Source organism: Macrobrachium nipponense, chromosome 1, assembly GCF_015104395.2.
Source record: "Macrobrachium nipponense isolate FS-2020 chromosome 1, ASM1510439v2, whole genome shotgun sequence".
Taxonomy (NCBI): domain Eukaryota; kingdom Metazoa; phylum Arthropoda; class Malacostraca; order Decapoda; family Palaemonidae; genus Macrobrachium; species Macrobrachium nipponense.
In genome coordinates, this window is record NC_087200.1 from 181,741,504 (window position 1) to 181,765,199 (window position 23,696).

Sequence of the window (23,696 nt, forward strand, 5' to 3'; positions counted from 1 at the left end):
ATACCACTACTATAATTCTCTACCTCTACTATAATTGTATAGTACATTTAGTACATAACATTATATATTTGTAATGTAGTACATTGGCAATCTCCTCACTTGAATGTGAATGAATGTATGATAGTTTCATGCGAATACTGTTCTGTCATTGAGTGAAAAAACATTCATAATATCTCATAAGTTTGGTAAAGTCTCAGCCCCATGTGCAGAATTTCTTCTTCTTATGATGCAGAAAAAGCCAGAGCTGGAAGAGCATGTTTTTAACTTATCTGATTGTTTTGTGGCCTGCTGCAGTTGGTTGGTGTATTTTAATCTTGTAAATATTATAATATGAAAGTGACACTGCTACTGTCATTCCTTTATATATGTTGAGTGTTTTATTCATCGTTGGCTAATTTGATGATTTGTATTGACAAAGAAACAAAATTAAAATGTTTTTACGATACCTCTTATGTTATCAACCTGTGGCTGGTAGGAGCAGTGTTTAATGTGAAGTTGAGTGTAAGAAAATGAATATTGACTCATTCTTGTATTAGCATTCTCCATTTAGAGAAAACAACCTGTCTGGTTGAATAACTTTGTGATAAGTACTCCACTCAGGAAGCCCTTCCCTTCTCACATCATGTCATTCGATATCTTAGTCACCATATGATGCAGGATTTTACTAACTGTTGTAATGTGTGGTTTGTTTAAATAGAGGCATAGGCAAGCATGCACCTGTAGTTTCAATACTAAAAAGAGATTCAGGTCCTGGATTTGGGTGTTGGAAGTTTATTTCGAAAATATATTTAAAAGAAAAATTCCACAATTTGACAAAGCTGGTAAACAGAATGGGGTACTCATGAACATTGTTAGATGCAGAGGTATGAACTGAACATAACCTAGGTTAGGATAACAATGGCAGTCACTAGCAAAAAAGACATGGTGAGTCAAGGAACTTCAATCTTATGAATAAAAAGGGGGTAGCTTCTTTTTTCAATATTGCTAAATACATAGGTGATTTGAGTATTTTAATTATTGTCAGTGGTAACTCTACAGCAACAAGGGATGACTGTAGCAAAAACACTTCAAAGTTTTCATATTGTATATGGCAGCTGCATCAATACCTTGCAGGCTGATGATTTTAACAACCTTTGATGTACAGATTTCACTAATTTCCAACTAACACCAGGTTACTTTGTGCGTAGGACAGTACTGTACTGTGTGTTTTTATTTTGTCATTGGTAATAACTAGCTACGATGTGTAGAAAACAGCATTTTTTGAACAAAATTGGTCAAGTTACTATTTTTTTTTTTTTTTTTTTTTTTTTTTTTTTTTTTTTTTTTTTTTTTTGTAACATCATCTATTACACTTCTTAATGTAAATTTTGGTAATTTAAGTTTTGATTTATATGTAACTTGGGGTTTACAGCTATGCATAAGACAAATCTTAGTTCATTGCAAGGTACAGTACCAGAGTACCATAGTGGTGACAAAATGTATAGTAATACGTAGTGTATTTGGCAATTTAAACAGAGTACATATAGAGTTGTGTTTGTGTAAAGAGCAAAACTATTTCTTTACAAAAAAGCTTTATTTGTCAGTTTAAGATTATAGACCAAAATTTGAATGAAGCAGAAAAAGCAAAATTGTGCCCCATCACTTTTATATGACGTTCCCCACTTAGTATCAAGCAGTACTGTACGTCATTCCTAACCATAAATACTTGCTAGTACGTACTGCATGCAATTCTTATGCAGAGGTGGCCATAATTATGTAATTATTGTATCAGGTTTTACATTCTATTTTTTTTGGTGCTTAACAATTGTTTATATAAATGACTTTATGAAACTTAACTTTTCTCATGCCAAGAGAGTCTTCGCGTTGCAGGAGTGACCATTGTGGTAACATATGTCTCATATCATTATGTATGCGTAACATTTTTGCTTCATTTGATGAATTTTATCACTAGTATATCACTAACATATAAAGTAACATCCAGTTCAGATGAAGTCTTTCCTTCCTTTACATCTTGCATTAATAGAAATCTTTTCTCTCAGTTTCATTGTACGTATTAATAGACTTGGAATGCTTGATTGAATTGAATTGAATATTGAATTTAGGCCAAAGGCCAAGCCTCGGGACCTTAACAAGGGAGGTCTTCATTGCCATACAACAAGCACCCTGCTTATTTCTAATTAACAATTCAAAGACTTGGGCAATCTAAGCTGATGAAAATGCAGTTGAGAAGTAAATAGTTGTGTATCTGTAATGAGTACAAAATATAATATATATTTTACATATGGTAATGATATGTTTGCTCTACGTCCTTAGATCATTTCTTTTCTTTCACTGGTGTTTGTTTTGTGTACATTTTGATTTCCTGTTCACCTTACAGTCTCATTTTAAGTGACGAATTGTGAAAAGTGCTTGTGGCATGTGTATTGTTTCCATTCTCCATTACATATTGATATTTCATCTCCAAGGATTGACTCTTCTTTCCCTCTTATACAAGTAGTAGTTACAATATTTTCTTTGGTAGTGTGGTTGGTGTACAGCAAATATTTTTTCCTCAGTATGTCTTCATATCGTGTAGTTTACTCACAGCTGATGTGTAAGCTGTTTTTAGCCTGTAAAGCCAGGCATGGTATTTTTATAATAAGGAAATGAATGACATCATTTTACATATTGTCAGGTTGTTATCCTACACAAACATTTTGCCTTCTAAAATTTGTAATTCACAGTCTTATGTAGAATACATATTGAAATTTTACACAGAACTATATTTTTCAGCAATAGACTTTAGTCAAAGATAAACCCTAACTTTAGGGAAAAAATGGCACATCATCTGAATTTCCATGTGTCACTAATATCATTCGATAATGACAGGTAGCGTAAGTAGTGGTGTATGTGAAACAGGTTATTGGGTATAACCTCAGTTTCTTTCATTAAAACTTTATCAATCATATATATGCCCACAGCCTGGTCTTCCCATGTCCCAAGGCTCAACAGTCTTTTGGCTAAAAGAGAAGAGAATAAGAGTCTCATGACACTAGTACGACCCAAACCCTTAAGTACATATCAATTACCTTCTTCACTTTTTGCGAGTTGGCAAGGTGTCAGTATTTACATCCAGAATTTCTCAACTGTTTCCTCACAGTAGGATTTCTATTTTCCACATGATTAACCATTTCTACAGATAATTTTTTAGTGGGTAATTCACTTTTTATTATAACACAAAACTACTTTATATACAAGTCCATCAGTTATATAGTGATTTCCCTCCTCCCAGCCCTACTGGTCTATCAGCCTAATTTCCAGAATACATGAAAAGTAAGGAATGGGAATGATAGATACTCAGGCAGTGCACTGAGAGATTACCATTCGTCTTTTATATGTTATATGATAGACTGTTGAGTTTGGGGGCGTTTTATGATCAGGAAGTGGGCATGTACGTATGTGATTGTTGATTTGTATGATAAAGCTAGTTATTTGTTATAACAACTTGGTTCCTGAAAAACATCAATTTTTGGTTCTAAGGAGCATCTTGGAAGAATGGATAAGTACATATTGCAAAGGTCACAGGACAATAAAAGGATGTTTTTGATATTGTTAAGAGAATAAATTCCAGGCAGGTATACAGTCGAGTATCTGTGATGGATGAATGCAAGTGAAACCTATTTTAAATGTCTGCGAATAACCCTTTGGTTGTCTGTAATTGTATAAGGTTTTAAGTTGAAATGAAATTCCTCAAACACACTTGCATGAGAACAAGACATTTCACCTTCCTACCTGTTTCTGGTGTTGCTTGTGAATATTTTGGGTGTCAACAGTAGTGATGTACCATTCAGTCATTTTTTAAGTAATCTACATTTTCACAACTCAACGCTTTGCTGTGGATTATTACAAGACAGATTGTGTTGATAAAAAGGAATTTTATTGGCAACTTTGAATTTATGACTCAGCAAAGTGAAATAGTTTTACAATGTAGTTTAAAATCTGGATAAGGATGTAGCTTAGCATTCCTTTGTATTTTGACTAGAAAACAAAAGCAGGCCTTCTATTTCCGAGAAAAATTCACTGTATTTTTACCCTAGTTAACAACAATTATGAATCTGTAATATTTTCTACTGAATTTTTGCAAGTAATTGAGAATCTGCAGCTATTTTTACATAATAGTGTTGTGTAGTGATGATTAAGAATACATAGTGTAAAGGCTGCATATTCCCAGTTCCCTCCCCCCTTAAATTTATCCAACTTGTTTGTGTATCCATCACTATTTTTATAGGATTATCCATGTTTGCATAGGTAGCACACTGTAATACTGCATTATGACATCACTCCTCCCTGATCTTAATGTTCTACCTGTAGTTTAGATTTGTAGTTCATTCATGTTGGTGTCGGATTGATTTCCCTGCTTTAACAGCACCACAGCTCATTAGTATGTTGTTGTTTAGGAGCAGTGACTTCCTAATCATTTAAATGTAAATTGTATATTATTGTGTGATGTACAGACGTTTTTTATTTACTGAGATTCATGTTTTCATGTATGGAATTAGTTTTAATAGTTAATTTGCAGTTAGATCTTTTCAGAGTGAAAATGAGATGCAAGTTTTTAAAGGGTAAGCACAATAGGATTGTTGTAGTGCATTAAGAAATACACATCCATTTCAATTTTTTAATGCAATTGTCCATTGTCATGTGGAAAATATAGGTGTTATCTATGTATGTGATGTACAGCACATGATGTATAAAATTAAACAAAGCATGACGTGACAGTAAGAAGTCCCAAGCTGCTTTGATAATTTGTTGTGTATTTACAAGCGTTGTACCATCAATTGTATTTATATTCTGAGAGGTTTCACTGTACGTACAAATCTATTTGACAAGTTCTTCACTTTATTATAAGCAGTCACTGGTAACTGAACAATGCTTGAAGTGACGCATGTACATTCACATAGAAATAGAAAAAAAATCATACATAAAAAAACGCAAAATCTTACAGAAAGATTTAAATCAGATATTTGTCTTTTCAATGTGGTTTTTTAAATTTTTATAAAGTGTGTAGTTCCTCCTTAAAACTAGAAGTTTGATTTAAGTCATGTTTTTTTTCACTGAATTTACTTCCTCATACAGTATATTTCTATGAGCTTTACAGTATGTTCGAATTTATACTTTCATAAAAGTTTTGTGCTTGCCCTTTAAATTGTCGCATTTTATTTTAATAATGGAGCATTCAAGTTCCTTGAGTTGTAGATTTCAGAGTACATATTCATTTAAGTAAAACCATTGTTTTACAGACACCACTGCAGTTTGTGGGGCATTGCTCTTTACCAGTAGTCGATTTCCACTCATTTTCTCAAGTTCAGATTCATCATATAATTGCTTATTGTATACTTATATGTATTGGAGAAGAAAGGTAGGATCAAAAGGAGCAAGATTAATTTTACTGTACATGAACAGTATCACTTGCCAGTACATATTTGACTAGCATATTCACAAGAAAAGCTGTCAAACAGTAACGAATGCGTCCAGACCTCGGTTTAGGGTTGGGTTTTGGGTTAAGGCCTTTCTGAGTGGTCCACTTTAGACCAAATTCACTCACAATAATTTCCGGAACTTCACCAATGATACAAAAGGAGTCAGATTTCCATTTGGCTGTTTAGAGGCATTTCTGTTTTTCTGATACATTATGTTATTTATTATTAAAAACCATTCTGGTAATGCATTTGAATGGAGTAATCGATGGTTGCAATTCTGTGAAATTCTTCTTGTATTTCCAACCCCTTCACCCCCCGAGTAGTTCAGGGGATGTAGGAAATGCCTCGATCTTTGAGTAAACACAATGTTTACTCAAAACATTGTGTGGCATTTAGTGGATTTCAGTTACAGTATAGGCAGTCCCCGGGTTACGACGGGGGTTCCGTTCTTAAGACGCGTCGTAACCCGAAAATCGTCGTGAGCCGGAACGACGTTCTTGAAAACATGTCCACAGGGAAAATTTCACTACTAATTTACAATTTTTCTTAGGGCCGTATCTCTAAAATTATCACTAATTTACTTTTTTTCATGTGCAACACTGTGTATTCACAAATTACTGTATATTTTCATCAAAATACAAGAGAGAGAGAGAGAGAGAGAGAGAGAGAGAGAGAGAGAGAGAGAGAGAGAGAGAGAAATAACTCCTTAGGTTTCAATAGATTGAAATGAAGTCTGTAGGCAACTTTTTCCCCCTCCCATAAATACATATATTTCTCCAGAGAAGAGAGAAAGAGAGGACTGTGCAATTATGTTTGTCTGTCTATCAATTCTTTTGCTGAGAGAGAGAGAGAGAGATAAAAGGAAGAAATAGAAACACCAAATGTATGACAAGTATCTTGTGGAGAGAGAGAGAGAGAGAGAGAGAGAGAGAGAGAGAGAGAGAGAGAGTTGTCCTTACATTATTTAAAAGAGAGAAATGGAATGATTATTGTATTTAAAATACTCAGATATGAATTTTGTACTTATAGTATTATTATTGGAAAATATTAATGATAAACTTATTACATACACGTCCATGAAAATGATCTCATCTCAGTAGAGAGAGAGAGAGAGAGAGATTACATAAAACCATTAAATTCGTTGACCATTGTATGGCATTGTTAAGCTTGAGTGTCACTCGAGTTGAGGTGGGGAAATTGATACAGAAAAAGACAAAGGGAAGAATTTTCTTTTGAAATTAGTTATCGTATTATTACTACTTCTATTATTATTATTATTATTATTATTATTATTATTATTATTATTATTATTATTATTTGAAAATATAATAAACACGTGCATCTACCATAAAAATTCTTTCATCTCAGTAAGAAAGAGTAATTATCCTTACAAGTGAAATGGAAAGGTCATTTTCATCTCTTTAAAATACGACCATTATGAATTTTGTAATTAAAGTTTTATTATTATTATTATTATTATTATTATTATTATTATTAAATAACTGAAATTATCAATAAACATTTTACATACTAGTACCATAAAAATTCTTTCATCTCGGTAAAAGAGAGAGAGAGAGTGTTTATCTCTCTCTGTTTATAACGCTTCCAGCGAAAGAGAGGGAGGGAGTTACCACTATGTATGACACATTATTATCTTGTGTGGCAAAAAGAGAGAGAGAGAGAGAGTTAACCTTAATTAAAAGTGACATGGATAGATTAGTACGTATTGTATTTCTTCAAAATACTATCACATATGATTTTTGTAATTACAGTTATTATTATTATTATTATTATTATTATTATTATTATTATTATTATTATTTGAAAGTACTAAAAACAAATAGTACAAGTACATAAAAAATCTCGAGTCTCAGTAAATGAGAGAGAGAGAGAGAGAGAGAGAGAGAGAGAGAGAGAGAGAGAGAGAGAGAGAGAGAGAGAGAGAGAGAGAGAGAGGAGAAAATGTCAGGACCACGTGATTGCAACACTGCAGCTCTCCCCCAGCTCTTCCCCTTCCTGGCTGTCACAGAACTTGATATATAGCTGACAGTTTTAGTACCTGGATCTCGAAAAAGGTTACTGGAAGTTACTTCAAGAAGACTGGGATTTCCTTCATTCTTCCATAATTTTTTAAATATAAGCTAAAATCTTACTAATTCACTATGGTATTTTCTTTAATGAATTGATATTATTGCTGTATAAATTAATATTAATATTTGAAAATAGTAAATCATTTATTTATCATACTAAAAAACATACATCTTTGTAGTATAGAGAGAGAGAGAGAGAATTATAGTGATTATTTTCGTTGGAAAATACAAAGAGAGAGAGAGAGAGAGAGAGAAACTGTGCTAAACTATAAAGGATTCTTATCTTATCATAGTATGTGTTTTTTAAAAGGTCGTAAACTCAGAGCGTCGGAAGCGTCAGCGTCGTAACCCAGGGCGGATTTTTCAATGAATATTTAAGAAAAAGCGTCGTAACCTCGGAACGTCGTAAGCCGGGGACCGCCTGTAGTTAATATGTAGCTTTTGTTTTTCATGAACTTAGGTAGGTTTTAAGATGGTTCAGGTTTGACAGTTTTTTCTGGACAGATTTGTATAGGTATACTTATTGCACAACTGGAAATTTCAGAATTTTCTTTCATATACACTTTGAAAGTGTACAATGGGTTTTTGAGGACTTTCTTTTATGTACTTGCGATTTTGAGAAATCTGTCATGTACTATGTTGATCTTTTGAGGCTTTTGTGATGTACAGTTATGATATTTCAATTACATTTTGCATATAACTGGCACTAGCATGACCTTAAATGGGTTTTAAGTCATGTGTGCTTGACTTTTTCTTTTTGTTTACCAAACTGATATTTTGAGAATCTAATGTTCGCAATTATCTGATAATTTCAATGACATTTTGCTCAAAGTCCGCTTTGCATACTGTCATTGCATAAAGAGAGGTTGATTTTTGCTGGTGGAGGAATTCATAACACCCACTAGGCAGTTCTTTCAAGAAGATCTGCCTTGATGTAACCTAATGGTGGAAATGTGGTTTGGGGGTTACTTGCTTTATTTTAGTTACTCTTTCCATTATTTGGTTTACTTAAACAACTCAAGTGTTTGGGAAATTATTTGCTCATCCTGAGAAACATTCTGTCTTGATATTTTTACCCCAGCACCTTACTTGGTTCTGTTTGAAGGATATGAATAAGGCATGTTATCAGAGAAGTCATTCTGAATTGCAAAAAAATAAGCACAGTATTTATGAGATATATGGACTACTATTATATTTTTCTGTGTTTTAAATTTTTGCTTTATGGTAATCTTTGCTGTGTTCATCATGTGGATATTAATAGATTACCACTTTGGGAACTAGGTTTATGATAACTGAAATCTTGTTAGGTAATTGAATGAGAAGGATATGTTTTTGGACAGTTTGTCAGTCACTTATCATACTGCAGACCATTCATAGGCTCTAAAGAATGGATGTTTTAGTTTTGATGACATCAGTCAGTAATATTTTCATACTTTTTGCAATTTTTTTTTTTTAGTATGTATCACTGTAGTAAGATAAAAGTGCACTGTTTTGTAAATATGTACTTTCCTATTGAAATTGACAATGAGGACACTATTTGAATCAAGTAGGTTTTTACTTCATTATCTGTTTTGTAGGAGCTTCTCGATTCTGTAGTCAACGGTAATGTAGACCCATCAGTAAAACGACAGAGACTGGATGCCAGCCAGTCGTGGCTTAACCACCTTACAACTTCAACCGATCCAGTTTGCGTCAAGTTGCTCTGTGGGGCAGATCTTTTGGAGTCCTTCGCAAAGCCTGGATTATGGAAAGATGAAGATGTAAGTACTGTAACTACATATACTAGTAGTATTTTAGTATTGATAGATATTTAAGTAGATCAAGAGTTCAGTTCATTTCTTACAAACTTGTATATTTTTTTCTTTTAGTCCTTTTTATTAAAATTTACTTTACTTTGTACTTTATTTTATACAAAGTACATGTGCTTGTTTATTTGGAGGTAGTTTTTTTCTTCTCACTTGAAACTCCAATTGGTTCATGGTAGAGACTTCTAAACCAGCAGTACTGTCAGCAGTACAAATATATGAAGCATGAGAAACCATACTCAGTCATGCATAGTTCCCAATGTTTAAAAAAAACTATTTCCTTTTGTCCTTCATCCAGTCATTATAGTTCATATTAATTATAAAATCAAAGTTGGTTATTTCATTTCCAAATTCTAAGTGCAGAGATAAAATATGTAGCCATATCATGAATTTTCCTGACTTGCCTATTTAATTTACAGATTGAAGCACTTGTGGGAAAGTACGGCATTGTTGTGATAACTCGAGAAGGGAGCAATCCTTATAAGTTCATCTACGAATCAGATGTTTTAACTAAACACCAGGTGAGTCTTGGTTACTTTGTAAGATGTACTTATGTACGTATTACAGGTATTCATGCTTGTTAACTTTGTGGTAAACGTTTGCATTAAACCATCAGATTCCATTTAATAATTAGATTTTTTCTTAATGCACAACAGTCTATTAGCAGATGTTTCTTTACCAAGTTTTATGTGTACTTGTAGTCAGGTATTGTCTTTAACACTTAAGTCAAGTTTTCCATTAATGGGGTTTGGTGTGTTTTGTGAACTTAATGCCTTTGTGTATGCCTAGCAAGACATATTTTAGCCTCAGTTTTTACACAAGTACTGGGAGCATCTGGGCAAAGATGAAGAGCAACCCAGAGGGTAAATCATGCTCTGTGTAAACAAGGTAAAAGGGAGCAAGGGCATTCCTTACATACTTGACTTCTGTAGATGAGAATGACTCTATAGTAATTTTGAAGATTGTTTCTTTTGGTACCAGTACATTGCTCACTGTTATCCATTGTACTTATGCTAATGTGACTGTGTTGTAAGAAAAGTATTGAATTTTACCGAAAGGAAACCATTAACTCTCTTTCTTTCTGCTTTCAGAAAAATATACACATTGTGACAGAGTGGATCACGAATGAAGTCAGCTCCACAAAAGTCCGCAGAGCTCTGAGACGTGGGGAAAGCGTCAAATATTTAGTACAGGATTCAGTTATTGATTATATCTACAAGAATGCATTATTCAACACACACAACAAGTGAGTGTGGCTGCATCTAGGCTTCTTTACTCAATTTTTGTATGCAGTTTATCTTATGTTATTATTTTCTTCATTACTGCTTGGTTTTTATTCTTTGTTTGTCATCCCAGACACACCTCGAAAACACCTATGATATATTTGGGTGTTTTCCAGAAATGCTCAGCTGTTGAACTGCCTTTTATTTATTAATGTACATAACTGTCAAAGAAATAGTCATAAGAATTTGTCACACTTTATAGATTTGTCCTTAGACACATGGCAGGTTTATTCAGCCTCTATTCAATACTGTGATCATTGGAGGGGTAATTGCTGGGACTAGTATAGCCATGGTTTTTGTCAGGAAAAAACTGTGACCGATTAAGGTGTGTGTAGGTTTTAGGTAGTATTTTTACCATACTTAGTATTTTTACCTGTACGTATCATGTCCAAGAGGTGTGATCAGCATTAAGGTTCAGTTTATTCAGACTTGAAGGAAAAATGGATTCTCTCCAAGATAGTTATGTAACTTGCAAATTAGAGTTTTTGAGCAAATCTGTTCCTAGTATTACAAGAAATCTTGGTTTTGGAGAATGGAAAATAGTATCAAAACGTCAGAACTTTAGAATTTAAATGTTTAAATTGGTTTTTAACAAAAAGGATATTTGGTGTCCTCAAGGAAAGTAAATGTAGACTAATACAGGTATTTTTGTCTTGACCATAATACCCAAGAAACATCTATCTGAATAGAAAAAGTTTCACATAGCACAGTGGTCAGCTTGCTCAAATTAAGTCATAAAGATTTTCAGTTCAGTGTCATTGGTAACTTTTAATTTTTTAATTTTCAGTCTTATAAGTTTTCATAATATTTATGCTTATTTTGCAATTGTGTCATAATATTTTCTCCAATTTTATTGCTTTCGTGAGACTTAAGTATAATTCTCTTACCATTTTTTCCCTTTTTTTTTTTTTTTTTTTTTTTTTTTTTTTTTTTTTTGGATATCAAAATGTGTAACTGATGCCTTCTCATCACAGGAACGAAATTAAAATTAAATCAGAATATGAAATTGAACAGTAAATTTATGTTACGTCTGACTACAAATAGTATGATAGAATAGCTGTAGGTGTTGTTGTGATAATAGAGTATTAAGGAAGATGTTACTTACATAGAACTAATTGCATCATCAGTATTAAGAGCCCAGTAAATTTTCCACAGTTCTGGCCAGCCTGGTGGTTATGATTACAATTTCCTAATAGTAATAGTCTTGATAGTTCTGGGTGTTTTTTTATGCCCATATGTTTATATGCAGTCGTACATAATTGATATTATATGGCATTATGATAAGCTCATCTTCATATGTTCTGATTAAAAGGATTATAAATGAATTTGTAAGCAGGGAAGAAAGTTCCTCTGACTCATGATTGATGCAAGGAAGAAAGTTGCTGTAATGACAGTCATGGTCGAAAGCCAATATATTTGGATTATTTTTATCAAATGGGAAGTGTGCCTTTTTATTGGTTTATGGTATTAGAATAATAACAGCAACAGTTTTATGATTTTCAGATAAATAATATTGAGTTGATGTATTACTAGCAGCAGTAGTGTTCATCTTTAAGTACGGTTTTGGGCATGATTATTTACATTTATTTACTCAACATATGCTTTTAGTTTTCTGAAACCATAAAGTGCCTCTTGATGAGCCTTACCCCCTTAAGAGGATTTAAAAATTAAGGTTCTTTAGAAAGCTCAATTTTACAAGGGTGTTTTGTTATACGGTATTTAAGTGACAAGTAACTTTGATATATATTCTAGTTTATAAACTGGCTGTGCCGTAACAAGAAATCAGTTTTACTTCTTTTTTTTCAACTAAGATATTGCCACCTCATGAAGGAAATGTTGTCAGAAAGTAGGTTCTCTTTTTTATTGATATGTGATGAGCATGGAAAATTCATTGAAATAAAGTATCTTTGTTAGTTTTCATTTTATTCCCCTTTAGTTTTCCCCTTTTCCATTAACTTTACTTTGCACACTATGGCTTTTAAATACTGGCTGAGCTCAAGCTTTTGAAAGTTTAAACCTTTAATTATATTCTCTTGAAATCTTGTATTTATTGATGAGTAGTGTGGTAATACTTCAAAATGCAAGGTCAGTTGCCAGTAATATAATTCCTTAAAAAAGTATATTGGAAATATGCAAATATATTTTTTTCCATTTAAACAGTATGTTTTGAGACCTGCAGTTATTTGTTTAGTAGCTTAGTAGTTACTCACATGGAATCATTGAGAAATCCCACCTACCTGCATCAATAATTTGATGTTTTTTATAGATATGCTGAATTAAATGTTTTAATTTGAGAAAAGTAATTTTGAACAGTACCCTATATGTATATTATATTGGAATCTTGGATACATAAGTGAGAAATTGTTAGTTGTATTGAAGTATGTTGTGGAAAAACTGAGGCAGTTTTAAACCTATCTGCAAGTCTTATTTGTAAACCTTTCAAGATGCATCATAAAGATATGTAAAATCTTAAAAGTTGAAAATGTGTAAGGTCCAGTATTCCCAAAATGACAGTTTAGTGGAGTATCTTGTGTAATTTTGATATTTTGATTAAAATACTGAAAATTAAAATTTGAGATATAGAGCAGGGTATCAAAACTTTATTTGATGTAGGCACTGCTAATTGTAACAGCAACCCACAGAATTCAATATTTCACTTGCTATATTACTGTACTACAAAAGTTCTAGCAGCATAGTTCACGAGTCTCTCTTTTAGACCTCTTAGATGTTTGCTCATCAAAAGTTTTATAGGCAAAAGGTACCCTTTTCCACATTCTTTTCCTTCACATGTATGCAACTTATATTCTCACTTTTGTGTTTTTCTCGTATTAATTTTAGTAGCTTTTTGGAATTTCTTAAGGGTACATTTTCAGGAAGGGCACAAGATAACTGGTAGACAAAAAGTAAAGGGAATTAGAATTGAACACTGTAAATAGATAGTCACTCTCATAATAACATAATATAATAACATCCTAAACACAATAACTTTATTTAATTACACATATGATACTTAGCTATGACTCACTCATATCAGTCAACAGTTACTCTACAACAACTCAAGCTATAGTAGATTCACATCAACCGTGCATTTGATGTCTAGGCCAGTCCCCTACGACGCTCCTGATTGGCTGTTGATAAGTCAATCACAGGGCTGGAAGCTCTCGGGCGCTCTCGAGAATTCACATAGGAAGGATGTATGTTCCACCTCTCCTGAAAGACATATACCTCAAGAGAGGTGGAACATAGATCCTCCTTGTGTGAACTCTCAAGAGACTGAGAGTTTCCAGACCTGTCATTGGCTTATCAACAGCCAATTATGAGCGTTGTAAGGGACTGGCCTTGATATCAAATACATGGTTGATGTGAATCTACCATAGTCTGCAGGGTTACTAATACAGTACCTTCATTACATTTTCGTATGTTAATAATCTTATTTAACTTGAAGAATTGCTCTGCTATTTCTCCATGGGATGACCACATTATAAAACAGATCTTTGGATCTTGGTTTATGCATAATGATGATGCAGGTATACAGATAAACTTTAGTAGAAAATGAGTACAGTATCAGGTATTTAATTGTGGTGGAAACATAGGCCCAATGAAGTCCTTTCTTTTGCAAGTTGTATGCAATATAAGGGATGAAGGTGAATAATGGATGTATTCAGGAATTATCTCATGTAGGTAGTATTTTACAAAATCTTAGCATTTGTCATTTTTTAAACGGAACAAGCTATTACTTACATTGTCTTACTACATGTAAAATTTTGTGTATGGTATTTTTGTGAAATGCATTCTCATGAATCTTAATCAGAGTAAAATTCCTTGTTACCTGGTTCATTCAAGTTGGGGCTAACCAGGTTATCACAGTTTGTACAGATAATAAAAAAACAAACTTATTTTAGGGGAAAATAGAGATCAGACATATTTTGTTTGTTGGAAAAAAAATTTTAAAATTTCAGTCATATATTGAGATACTGTAAAAAGAAATAGAAAAAATTTAATTACAAAATTATAGAAAGAGGTGACAGGTTATGGTTTACGTAGTATGATACTCGAGAAATGACCAAAAATACTGTAATATCTAACAGCCTTTTTCCAATTTCCAAAAGTAGATGGATAATTTTGATCAAAGTGTAAATAAATCCCACTGCAGTAATACCATGTAGCCCATATAAAGTATTTATTTTACTCTTAAATATCCTTGTACTTTATTTACAATTATTACTACAAATCTTATTAATTTAGATGGCTTAAATAGACAAATCTTAAATAATATAAACCCATATTAGCACCAGTAGCCTTCTTTTTATCACTTTAAAAATAGTAGAAAAATTTCTGTATATATTTTGTGTATAGCCCCATTTCATCCCAAATTATTGTATTTTTGAAAAATAATGTTTTTGTAGAAATATTTTCCCCTCTTTATATCAGTGTTGAAGTGACACATCTGTGGAACATCTGTAATGTCTTCTTGACATATGTTATCTTTGACTACTATTAGTATTTACAGGAACTTGTACCCTTAGAGGGGTAGGACATTGTTTCTATTATTCACAAATGTTCTCTCTTTGCACGCTCTCTTCTGGGACCCTTCAGCAGTAAGTATTTCTATTCCCCGTACATGTTGACCCCCTCCCCTAATCCTGACACCGATGTCCTCCTTCCACCCCCAAACTTCACGCATAATCAGGGTCACGGTCGCTCTCGAGGGACTTTACTCACTTCTCGTCAGCATCCCATAAGAAAAAGTAGTGTTTTTAGTGATATGGAGGAGGATTCCCCGGGAGGATCAATCGATGATCCCCCACTGGTGCCAACCCACTCTTCCACTGGCAAGAGTTATCCAGGCATGGCAATTCCGGTAATGCAGAAAACTCATTCTCATTTAGAGGTAGGTCCTGAGGCCAAGGATAAAAGTAAAGCCCGAGGAGAGGCTACTGATACTAGGCCAGCGGACCTCTTTGACACTTCTGCCAAATTAACCCCGAGTAGATTTTTTCAAGAATGTTTTCCTTTGAGAGATACCAGTAATATTAAAGATCTGCCTCACCTAGAAACCTCCCATAGTTTGGATGAAGTAGAATTATGTTCAACTTTAACGCCTGACAAAATGATAGCAAAATCTGCCCCTCAGTCACGTGGAACATCACCATCCACCAACAAGTTGTCTTCAATGCAATCTTTTATAATACTTTCGCCAAAGAAAAGTCCAGTTAAAAGTAGCCCGATACCAATACCTAAAAAACCATTTTCTTCCCATAATAGATCAAAATCAAGTGTTGCATTAAAACCTGAAAAGACTTTTGAGTTGACTCGGTCTGCTCGAGACGATATATCTCTTTTACAAAGAGACACCAGTTCTATGTCACTCGGCTCAAATATTTATGAATTGTTATCAAAAACAACTCAGGTCTCACCAAGTCACACAGAGATGTGTTTGACTTATATGCCAAAAAAGCCTGAGGCACCGTCTTCCTGGGAGCGATCTCGAGGTCACAGTCGTAATGAGCATTTATTTACGTCAAGATCATTAGAAAGACCTTCCACCCACCCCTAAGCATAATAAGCACTTATACCTCTATACACAAAGTGTCTTCTCTTCCCCTTCAACATACTAGAGACAGGTCTCCAAGTCCTATTCGTAGTCAAGGACCTTGGAGATTAGAACGGCAAGCTGCACAATTTCATAGAGAGAATACTTATGATTTAAAAGATTTGGAAATAGGCAAATTACGTAGAACCTTAACACACGAAGAAGAGATTAATCTTATATTATCAGGTGATCCCAAATACTTAACAAAAATGAAATCTCCTGACAGTTTTACACCGCCTGAAATTGGAGAGCCAGACGGGATGTTAAATTACAATAGCTATGAAATGAAATTTTGACTTTCTTGTTTTATTATTATTGCTTGTCTAGTTGTGATTTCCCTCTATGTTTTAGGGTACTATTTTTGGGTTACCCAAGTTGTCGCTTCTGTTCAGCTTCTTGATGTGCAAAATTTTCAGAGTTTAAGTCATTACATTTAGGTGTCATGTTGATAGAAACTTTAGTTATTAATTAATGTACCCTAATTCAAATACTGTACATGGATTATCCTTTTACTTAGATGTGGGTAAAGCATACCTGGTATGGCAGTAGCCTTTTTAAAGCTTGTATTGTCATGCGTTTGTTGACTTTTGCTACTAGTTTTATGATACATATTCATTTCTTATAGAAGGGAAATATTTTGTGGCTGCAGCCTAAACCCATACCCCTGATATGCCTTTATGTGAGTCTAACCCTAGATTTACCTACAGGAAATTCCAACTTCCTCCTTAGTAGTGCTTTTCTTGCTGTTGTACTTGAAATTGCTTCCCGAGTGTGAAGTATGCCTAAACTTTTTCCCATTGCAAATTTTTTTCACTAATTTGCTATTAGCTGACCAACTGCTTCTACTTAAATAAGTCCAAAATCTTTTTATTGCTTGGGGGCTTTTATTGAAAGCATGTAGGGTCTACTTTTTGATTGAAACAGAAATGAAGGCAACACGAGAAAAAAAATTAAGAATCGTATATACAAATGTCAGTTCATTTTACTCATTACTAAATGGTTCAGAGAATATAAGTATCATCTAAAAACTCATCTCATAATTATGTTCACGATAAATAGATAATTTGTGGAGCACAGTACTGTAATCTATTTAGACCCAATGTTTGATGAGAAGCTGCTACAAATACAGTTACCTTAGTACATAGTTTATATTTGAGCTAAATAGCTCTGAGGTTCTGGGGAGGAGCATATATAATTCAGTGGTAATTTAACAAGAAAAAAATTCATTTGAAATTAGCTAATGCATGTGCCAAATTTTCTGCAAACTTTCTATGAAGATATGAAATGCAATACTACACAAAACAAAATGTAATGCTCTCGTATCCACATAAAGGTTATACTGTATTTAAAACCAGTCATCTAGCTATTGTGTAGTACAACTTGTTCTGTTAACCCTCTTACGCTGGAGCCCTAAAAATCAAAACGTCTCCCGTATGCCGGGCCTGGTTTGGAGTGAGCGCGGAAGTGGAAAAAATAATTTTTTCAAAAATTTACAGCGCGCGTACTTTTGAAGATTAAGAGTTCATTTTTGGCTCCTTTTTTTGTCATTGCCTGAAGTTTAGAATGCAACCATCAGAAATGAAAAATAATATCATTATCATATAAAATAAAGGGAAATAATGCGATATATGATAGCGCAAAAATGAAATTTCTTATATAATTGTATTCAAATCGCGCTGTGCGCCAAACAGTTAGAGGTAACAAGTTACTTTTTTTTTCGTTGTAATGTGCACTAAATTGCGATCATTTTGATATATCAAAACCAACATTGTAGAAAACGATTTAAAAGCAACACAGAGAAATAAAAAATTATCACAAAATGATGCATGAATTCGTAGCGCGCGGATGTAAAAAATAATTTTTTTAAAAAAATTCACCATAAATCGAAATATTGTTATAGAGACTTGCAATTTGTTTCAAATGAAGGAAAATTATTGAATATTACGATACTGTAAGAGTTTTAGCTTACAAATGCAGTTTTTTACCATTTCGAACGAGTTAAAGTTGACCGAATGTCGAATTTTTGTTAAAAGTTTTTTTTATATGCAAAATCAAATATAAAAAAAATGAGAAATGCTACAACCTTCCAATAATTTTTGTTATATTGTGCATGTTTTTGCGCACATTTTTCATATATAAAACTAAAAAAAAGCGTAATATGAAAAGGCTCAAATATTAGGAGAATGTGACCTACGCGTTTCCGAGATTTTCGGCCGAGAATCGGCGCGCGGACGGAATAAAAATATTTTTTTCAAATATTCACCATAATCGAGATATTGTTCTAGAGACTTGCAATATGTTTTAAAATGAAGATAAATGATTGAATATTACTAGACTGTAGATTTTTTATGTTATAAATGCGTTTTTTTACCTTTTCGGTTGAGTCAAAGTTGACCGATCGTAGTTTTTTTTCGTACTTATCGTACTTTATATGCAAATATAAAAAAAATGAGAAATGCTACAACCTTCCAATAATTTTTGTTATATTGTGCATGTTTTTGCGCACATTTTCATATATAAAACTTTAAAAAAAGCGTAATATGAAAACACAAATATTAGGAGAATGTGACCTACGCGTTTTCCGAGATTTTCGGCCGAGAATCGGCGCGCGGACGGAATAAAAATATTTTTTTCAAATATTCACCATAAATCGAGATTGTTCTAGAGACTTGCAATATGTTTTAAAATGAAGATAAATGATTGAATATTACTAGACTGTAAGATTTTTATGTTATAAATGCGTTTTTTTACCTTTTCGGTTGAGTCAAAGTTGACCGATCGTAGTTTTTTTCGTACTTATCGTACTTTATATGCAAATATAAAAAAAATGAGAAATGCTACAACCTTCCAATAATTTTTGTTATATTGTGCATGTTTTGCGCACATTTTCATATATAAAACTTTAAAAAAAGCGTAATATGAAAAGGCACAAATATTAGGAGAATGTGACCTACGCGTTTTCCGAGATTTTCGGCCGAGAATCGGCGCGCGGACGGAATAAAAAATTTTTTTTCAAATATTCACCATAAATCGAGATATTGTTCTAGAGACTTGCAATATGTTTTAAAATGAAGATAAAAATGAATGAAAAAATATTACGAGACTGTAAGATTTTTATGTTATATATGCGTTTTTTTACCTTTCGGTTGAGTCAAAGTTGACCGATCGTAGTTTTTTTCGTACTTATTGTACTTTATATGCAAATATTTCAAAAATGATAAATGCTACAACCTTCCAATATTTTTTGTTATATTGTGCATGTTTTTGCGCACATTTTCATATATAAACCTTTAAAAAAAGCGTAATATGAAAAGGCTCAAATATTAGGAGAATGTGACCTACGCGTTTCCGAGATTTTCGGCCGAAAATCGTCGCGCGGAGGGGAAAAAAATATTTTTTTCATAAATTCACCATAAATCGAGATATTGTTCTAGAGACTTGCAATATGTTTTAAAATGAAGATAAATGATTGAATATTACTAGACTGTAAGATTTTTATGTTATAAATGCGTTTTTTTACCTTTTCGGTTGAGTCAAAGTTGACCGATCGTAGTTTTTTCGTACTTATCGTACTTTATATGCAAATATTTCAAAAATGATAAATGCTACAACCTTCCAATATTTTTTGTTATATTGTGCATGTTTTTGCGCACATTTCCACATATAAACCTTTAAAAAAAGCGTAATATGAAAAGGCACAAATATTAGGAGAATGTGACCTACGCGTTTCCGAGATTTTCGGCCGAAAATCGTCGCAAGGAGGGGAAAAAAATATTTTTTTCATAAATTCACCATAAATCGAATATTGTTCTAGAGACTTGCAATATGTTTTAAAATGAAGATAAATGATTGAATATTACTAGACTGTAAGATTTTTTATGTTATAAATGCGTTTTTTTTTTACCTTTTCGGTTGAGTCAAAGTTGACCGATCGTAGTTTTTTTTCGTACTTATCGTACTTTATATGCAAATATTTCAAAAATGATAAATGCTACAACCTTCCAATATTTTTTGTTATATTGTGCATGTTTTTGCGCACATTTCCATATATAAACCTTTAAAAAAAGCGTAATATGAAAAGGCACAAATATTAGGAGAATGTGACCTACGCGTTTCCGAGATTTTCGGCCGAAAATCGTCGCGCGGAGGGGAAAAAAATATTTTTTTCAAAATTCACCCATAAATCGAGATATTGTTTCTAGAGACTTGCAATATGTTTTAAAAATGAAGATAAATGATTGAATATTACTAGACTGTAAGATTTTTATGTTATGAAATGCGTTTATTTACCTTTTCGGTGAGTCAAAGTTGACCGATCGTAGTTTTTTTTCGTACTTATCGTACTTTAAATGCAAATATTTCAAAAATGATAAATGCTACAACCTTCCAATATTTTTTGTTATATTGTGCATGTTTTTGCGCACATTCCCATATATAAAACTATAAAATAAGCGTAATATGAAAAGGCACAAATATTAGGAGAATGTGACCTACGCGTTTCCGAAGTTTTCGGCCGAGAATCGGCGCGCGGACGGAATAAAAATATTTTTTCAAATATTCACCATAAATCGAGATATTGTTCTAGAGACTTGCAATATGTTTTAAAATGAAGATAAATGATTGAATATTACTAGACTGTAAGTAATTTGCTTACCCCAAAATATATATATATATATATATATATATATGATATATATATATATATATATATATATATATATATATATATATATATAATATATATATATATATATATATATATATATATATATATATATATATATATATATATATATATATATATATATATATATATATATATATATATTACATTCTTCGATTCTGGTACCAATACATAAATAAAAGGAATGCAGGGTGACACTTCTCTTTTCGCATACAATGAAATGTCTTATTATTATTTTATCATGCACACATTCAGATATATAAAAAATTGTAATAAATATAAAACTAAATATAAAATAAATGCAGAATACTCACTCGTAATCCTGATCTTCGTTCTATTCTTGTTCTTTTCTTGTCCCTCCTCCATTGAAGAGTCTTGCATTTTTTTCCTCTCGACATGACGAGGTACAGGTGGAGGAGGGAGACGCGCGCCCTTACGGCCGCTGGGATAGGGCGCGGTTCCGTGCGCCCTCCTTGACCGCCGCTGAGTCGCACTCCAATACAAGACCACACTGTGGTATTTGCGGTCACACTTCCCCTCCCGAACCTGCATAGAGCTATCTTGCAGGTGCGACAGAAGAACCGGGTGTCTCTCCTTCTGCCATTCATATGGCACAGGCCCGGACCACCTTTCTGCCTGCGCCCCTTCTAGGAGATCCAGTGTGTGATCCCCTGGCATCAGCCGACACGGAGGGTCCACTACCCGACGAGAAGGGGCGCGGGTGGGGGCGTCAGCAGCAAGGGGCGGCGCAGCAGGGGCGTCGGCAGAAGGATGACCGAAGTTGGCACCCCAAGAAGGTCTGCCCTTTCCTCTATGGGTAGATCTACAGCTCAGGGCAGGGGGGCAGACATGGAAGGCCACTCATTGGGATCAAAGTTGATGAGGGCTTCCCCGGCTGCCTCGAGGAACTGTAAGTGGCTCATCCTCCGTAGATCGGGACCGTAGTACCCACAGTAGAGTACGTAGGCATTTTGGAGGGCCAACTGAAGGATGTATTTGAGGAGCTTCTGTGTCCACCTTCTGGTTCTCCTGGCGAAGGGATAATATTGGATGAGTTGATCAAAGAGATCAACTCCTCCCATGTGCCTATTGTAGTGCCCAATGACGGTAGGGCGCTCAACACGAAACTGCTCATACACAACTCGGCCCTGTCGACGCGTCTTCTTCCGCTGCACGATCTCCTCTTGGGACAGGTTCATGGCTCGTCGTAATCATCGGGGGACGAGTCGGACACCCTCCAACAGATGACGAAGACAGCTCCCTTCCGCCGCCACTGTGTCTCTCCTCTTGCCAGATGTTGCTGATGGCTAGCGTACCTCTTGAGGGAATTCGGGGCCCCACGCACCAACCGAAGGGTACTGACGTGAACACCTGCATCATACAGTTCCTGGGCCAGGGATACCGAGTTATAATAATTATCCATAAACAGGTGGTATCCCTGGTTACGGAAACGATCCACAAGCTCGAAAACAGTGTCACGCATCGTGGAGAAGACCCCGGAATACACTGAAAAGTCCACGACGTAGCCAGTGTTGGCCTCGGTAATAAAAAAAAATTTCACGCCATATTTCTTCGGCTTCTTGGGGTTATACACTTTGATGCTTAGACGTCCTTTGTAAGGCATCATCCCCTCATCTAAAGAAAGGTTCTTTCCAGGAATCACGAGAGTTTTACAGCGTTCACGAATATATTCCAACACTGGGCGCACTAAAATGAGGCGATCAGAGTTATTCCGGGGTATGGCCCTTCGGTTGAAGGCGTTAAAATATCTGTCCAACGCCAGGAAAGTATCACGGGGCATAATGCCGGGCACATAGGGCGTACATAAAAGAAAATTACGCCTCCAATACATCCTGATGTCGGCAGCAGGAATCAATCCAAAAAAAACTTGGAGCCCCAAAAAATGCGCCATGTCAGGGAGGTCGCAGCCTCGCCAGTGATAAGATAATGTCGTGCGTAGTTCATCACGGCAATACCTGGCGTAGTCCACCGTCTCTGCTACCAGGTACTCCAGCAATTCCCCGCGTAAGGAAAAGCTGAACAAAACCCAGAGCAGTCAGGGGAACAGGTACGGTGAGCCCAGGATTTGCCGTAAATGGATGCATGGTAGGTGGTGTGGGGTCCTCTGTCCACCCATCGTCGCTCTCGGACGACCCTAGGCTAGCACGACTATCCGACCTTCTACGTGCCCCTGCGCGCGCGGGCACGAGCGCGGGCACGATTTCCCACACGAACCCCCCTCACTGGCCCATCTCCCTCACTCAAGCCTTCGCTTTCTGTATCCCATCATCATCGCCAACAAAACTTGATCCTAAATCATCGTCCTCCCCCTCCTCAGATTCCCCCTCATAAGCACTATAACTACTAAATTCTAGTTCACTTTCGGGATGTGACCCTCGAACGGACATTGGGGGCAAATAATCCTCGTCATCACTATGATCGGGAGTAATGTCCTCGTCACTGGATGACCAACCGCCATCAAAATGAGGACTTGCCAAATGCTCTCGATCGAGCTCCGATAAATAATCGTCAATGTCTCTTGGTTTGAGCCCTCCCAAATTCCTACGAATGCCCCTAAGGATGGCACGATGTTTCCTTGGGGTTACTAACGGCAAATGAGACACATTCGAAGCACTTTCATCGACACGTGGTCGCACAGAACGGCGTTGAGGAGCGAGGTCAGGTTGGGTGCTGGGTCCTTCGCCAGCATCCAAGTCCAAAACTCTTCTAACACGATCCCTTCCGACGGGTAAAACGCGCCTTTCGCGTGTCATACGACGGT